This window comes from Vanessa tameamea, chromosome 6, assembly GCF_037043105.1.
Source record: "Vanessa tameamea isolate UH-Manoa-2023 chromosome 6, ilVanTame1 primary haplotype, whole genome shotgun sequence".
Taxonomy (NCBI): Eukaryota; Metazoa; Arthropoda; class Insecta; order Lepidoptera; family Nymphalidae; genus Vanessa; species Vanessa tameamea.
In genome coordinates, this window is record NC_087314.1 from 6,700,260 (window position 1) to 6,706,259 (window position 6,000).

Below are 6,000 nucleotides of genomic sequence, written 5' to 3' on the forward strand. Positions count from 1 at the left end.
TCATGACCAATTAATGATAAACGTCAGAAAAGCATTCTCCTAGCCGACGGACCTTATTAGTCATCAATTTAATTTATATTCTTCGTATATCTTGTGTATATTTGTTTCGAGTTTACGTTAAATACATCATTTAACTTACTAAGAATTAGTTCAATTTTAAATTGATTAGAATTGAACCATTTTTTTGTTATATATGTTTAAAATTATTGCCCTAATTAAATAGATTGTGTACAAAATATTTAACAACCGAAAATGTTTTTGTAATTAATTTCAAATAATTATATATTATTTTTATGCCAAATCACGAACACATTTTTAAACACATCTTTAAGTTGATTTGGATTTGGTTTTTAAAATTTTGTACAAAATCTAATAAAATAGACAACATTAAAATCTCAATACACTAAGTATCGCTCCAGTTTCCTATTTTTTATGTAAAATTAATATATATTACCGCTGTTCATTTGAACCACTGCCAATGTTTGAACCTAACTCAACTGCCCATTACTAAGTTTTTTATATTTTTTTTATATACATTTGTAAAATTAGTTTACCGTATTAATTGAAATGTGTTCGTTTATATCGAAATAATTTTAAAAATGTACTAGCCCTTGACAATTTTGATTTTTTATGTATCTAATTATCGTGAACATATTTAACGTCTAAATTGTGTGCTACAATATTGATAAAGAATATCCAATGAACACAATGATCATAAATATAAGACAAATTTCACATATAATTTCTTAACATGTAAGCGATAGCGACTCTTGAACTATTTTATTTATGCGACTATCAAATTAGTTTAATTGATGACAATTAAATTCACCTCTGCCTATTCTAGTGATGTATCCCACCTATAGTCAAAAAATGACTCCAATATTATATGCAACTCGTAGTTAATACACCGCTGTGTTCAAACATTTAGCGAATCTTATATTTGCATTTGTCTTGCTTCATTCGTTGTTGAACTAAAATATATACAGTTTATGTTATGATATTTCAAATAAATGATTTAAACGTGTAGGGTGTCACTTATTTACAATACATATTTGTTAATAACTTGTTATCGTCTCAATATTATAATGTATAGATTAAGTTATCTTTTCCTTTAGATGTATTTGTTAAATTATGATTTTTTTATTTAAGGTTCTCAAAGATAAACTACAGTATTCCTATAAACATTTAGCCTATCTTCTGTTGTAGTTAGACTTCTCGACATCTGCATTTATATTATATAGTTTTAGGTGTTTCTTTTTAGATATCATAAAGTAAACGTGAAATATGATCAGTTGTTCCGTCGATAAGGCTAGTCTATATGAGGTATACGATGCCGCGATTATTTTAAAGACAATAGAAAAAGTTATTATTTGAGCAAGATTTTCTTAAATTTGCTATATAATGTAGATAAAATTCTTTTTCATTCATATTATATCTAAAACATTGCTAAATATTAAAAAAAAAATAACGAAATATAGTGCCATTGAGCCAGTTCCTTGACTACTAATTACATTTTCATTATATTTAACATATTGTAACAGATATTTCGCATTAATTATAAATTGTAATCATTATATAATTTTATATTAATTTTTTTTTATTTTCCTTTGATCCAATGTTTACTGCTTAAACAAATATAATTCATCCTGGCTCTCATATTTTCTAATGTGTAATATGTTTCATAATTAATCTAATACAAATTGTACATCTTCAAAACCATCTAATCATGCGCGTAATTTTCGACGAATAATAATTCTTAAGTTAAAATTTTAACCAAAGAAAAGGCGAGAAATTTTGTTAAAAGCCTACATAGATTAAACATTGTTAATAATTAATGTAAAGGTCAAGGGTTAATGCAGTTTTGCCGAAACCCTGCAAATTTTCTTAAGTATGGTGACCTGTCATACCCTCATTTTACTTCTCTAATATGTTATGACTTTTTGTTTGTTTGTTTAAATTGGATTTTCATAAACACAAATTTAGACAAAAAAAATAAAAAAAATCAAACAAACATTAATCCCTAATATAAATTTAATATTCTCATGACAAGATAAATGCTAGTAGGCAATTTTTTGGGGTCCTTAAGCTTGTCTTTGATCAAAAAGCCGTCGTGTGCGCACTCAATAAACATTTTTGAAATTATAAGAAAACATAAAATGTATATGTGTTATTTCTAATGTCTGAGAATGATGTCTGATTTGTCGAATTTATTCGCTTTCAATATGTTTAACATATGACTCTGACACATTACTTGAGCGAATAATTAAGTTTCCCTTTTTACTAAATTTTATCGCAAGTTCTCTTAAGTTCTCATCACTAGCCCGCCTGTCAAAAAGATCAAGTTAACTCGAACAGGGTATAGTTCCAAGTATTTCTCGAGAACAATTTGCTACAGAGGAAATTGCACAGAGATGCTGTTTCTTCCGAACACTCCTCTACGATAACTCCAGCCAAAGTTCATATTAGAGTAAAATTTTGCGTAAGCATTGTAGGTCGTTTTTATGATAAAGCTTTGCAAAAATTTTTAATTAATCGACTGTTCCACATGCCATATTATTGGAAGGATAAAAAGCTTATGTACGTGTATCGCAACGTGGCGATGAAAACTTTGTTCTTAGCTGTATTATTATCAATATTCAGTTATTGATATTAGTAAACAGCTAATTATATAATACACTGTAATAAACTAATTATTTTTATAAAGTTATCTGATCAGTCCATTACAATAATATAACTAATCAAAGACATAAATATTCAATGTCAAATTCAACGTCTTTGTGATTATTGCGATTAAAACCAGAAATGATCACAGACTGGTAAGAGCCTCGTCAAATCTCAACGTCAAACTCCAGAGTTCCCGAATGATTAAATCTCATTAAAATTAATTTAATTTAATTTAAAGGCCTCGGTACAAAGGGCGATGACCTTAGCACGGTATCTCAAGAAGTAAGCCTAAATTATATATTTTAGTCTAATACTAGTTTTATAGTACATATAATATATGGCTAACCAGCAGGAGGCTCACCTGATGGAATGCGACTACCACTATCAATGGACCTCTGCAACATCGGGAGGCTTACAGGTACGCAGGCTTTTAAGAATGTGTAAGCTCGTTTCTTGAAAGTTACTAAGTATTATCAGTTCGGAAATACTGCTGGCGGAAGCTAGTTCCATTGATTGGTTGTGGCCTGAAAAATGCCTTAAAAATCGCATTGTTGTGGATTTTCGGACATCTAGGTAATGTGGATAAAACTAACTTCAACTCCCCGAAAAAAAATAAAAGATGCAGTGTGGTCAAACATCTTTACGCAAAGTAAAAGGATCAAGCAGGTCGGAAAGGATTTGGTCGACGTAATACAAACCGTGTGTTGACGGATATGGTCAAATGAAAGAAGCTGGTACTGAGGAATTCCCGTCTAGAGGTGAGAGCAGTACTCCATATAAGGCCGAATTTACACGATTCGTATGCAACTCGAAGGTATGCAGCGTGACACTACCACTAGTGTGACCGAACGACTATGGACAAGACTAAAATAATGTCTAAAGTATGGACGTTACACCCGTTAACGTAGCGGGTGTAACGTCCGTATAAAATCTTATCGTAGATACTAAGATAATCCCATAAATAATTATTACATTTATTAACTTATTTGGCATATTCCTAAGAATTAATACACATTTTGTATGCATTCATTGAGTTCATACATTCACGCATCGTTTATCGGAATAAGCTGAAATTAATATTGTTAGCACTCGCTTGAAGGTTTTGGTCAATTTATTATCTTACTTTGCAGGTAAATTATATTATTTTAATAAAGTTCATTCATTGCAACGCAAGCTGGATATTAGCTAGGTAGGTAATTCATTCCACATGATTTCTACCACCAAATGTTGGAAACGATTTCCTACTTTAAATAAGTTGTCGAAAGGTCCAAAAAATGTCGCTAAAAAAATGGTAACCATTTTTTTGTGAGAATTAGGCGATCTTCTCTGCTATGATTACTCTACGTATATCACAGAACATTATTACTAGTGTTTTGTATTTTTATAGTGTCTACATAACTAAACTATATAAATATTATTTACGCGAACACTATCGCTAAAAAATTGACTATGAGTACAGGATGAAAAAGATAAATATGCTCAGATAAATTATCCGACAATTTATATTTATAAAAAAAATAGGTCATCGTTCTATCGTCAAAAAACACTGCTCTAAGAAAACGATCCATTTTAGTAGTACAGTTTATGAGTTTAGCAATAGTACTTATTAACAAAAGATTTTATTTTCCAATTTATTTTTGACGATAGTCTGATTCAACAAGTATTACATATAGTATATAATGTTATATAATTATAGTATAGACTATTACGTTAAATAACATTGATAAGATTCAGATACTTTAAAACAGTCGTCAATGCTTACGCTATTAAACAAAACTGTATCCGTGATAATATTTTATGATTATTATAATCAGAATAAATTACATATATTTTTTGTTATTTTATAGAGTAGAAGCCAAATAAAAATAATATAGTAATAAATGTTACCTTACCTGAAACATGTTTTATAAGATTTCATAAAAAAACAGCAAAATATATTTTATATGACACATTTAATTCATTTAAAAGCATCTGCTTACTAAACTAGAACTAAATTTTGTTTATTACGAGAACTCCGGAATTCCAACGGGCTACGTGTCAGTCTGGAATCAAATAAAACCAAGAAGGTTTCAAAATCAAAATCAAAATATATTTTATTCAAGTAGGCTTTTACAAGCACTTTTGAATCGTTATTTAACAAACTATTCAAAGTAAAGCTTCCATCAAAATCGATGCAAATAGATACATAGATACTCTCTATTCAAAAATCCTTCTTCCGTCTGCCAATTTAAATAGTGTAAAAGTTCACTACGCAATTATTTATCTTTAATTACTTGTATATAAATAAAATCGAACTGGTTGTGGGCATTGGACTTTTTGAGTAGAATTACCGTCATTGGGATTCGCGGGTTTTTGGATCGGCATTTTAATGAAGTACTTATTATTAGAAGTATTATTTTAATTCGATATTTAGTTTGGTATAAAACATTTGATTATATCACTATACTCTAAACTATATTATTGATACATATTAATTTTGATTATGGTAACACTATATTGTAATGAGACACAATCATGATAAATTTTATAATGATTATTTATTATTCAGTTATAAATAAAATATTTCTTATCACATATTCTATTGTTCATTCATAAAAAGTCGTTTTGGCTTACAAGCCTTCAGCTGAATACTAGCCAAATCTGTTTTTGATGGTGTTTAATGCTTCCTATAGTGGCTATGATAATAATCAATGTAGGTACTTGTATCATTTGCGTTTCCTTTTTGTTTTTATTAACACGAAAAGTTTTAACAAGTATTTTTTATTATTTTTCCAAGATTATGGTACTTTTATATCAATTTTGGAATTTAAATAGATCTACCTAATATATATAAAGTTGCTAGACATGTGGCAAAATTTTGCACCTTGCTTGATAGAGATAGACGATTTGCACCATAAAATTCATACTCGTATGTTATTGAGAAACATTCTTGAGAATAAACGTACAACACTTAATCTTTTCTTTAGTGAAACGTCAAAATATTTATATAATCTGATATAAACGAACTACTTCACATGTTAGTTTCCAGAATAAAATTATTCTTAAAATAAATATAACTTGCATGTTCATACATTTTTCAGCTTTAAGAAAAAAGAATAAGATTTACCAACGTTTGATTACATAAACTCGATATTTTTATCTATTTAATGTAACAATTTGTATATTTGTGCTACAGCGAGCTATAAATTAAAATTAAGTAAGGACTCCTCGCGTATAAGAACTGTACTGAATAAAATAGAGGCATGGGGCGGGCGGGGACTTTTCTTGGGCGCATTTTCTTGTTTTGAGAGCTTGCAGCGTGCAGCGCAACGCTCGAGCGGCAGCGGCAGTTGCGTG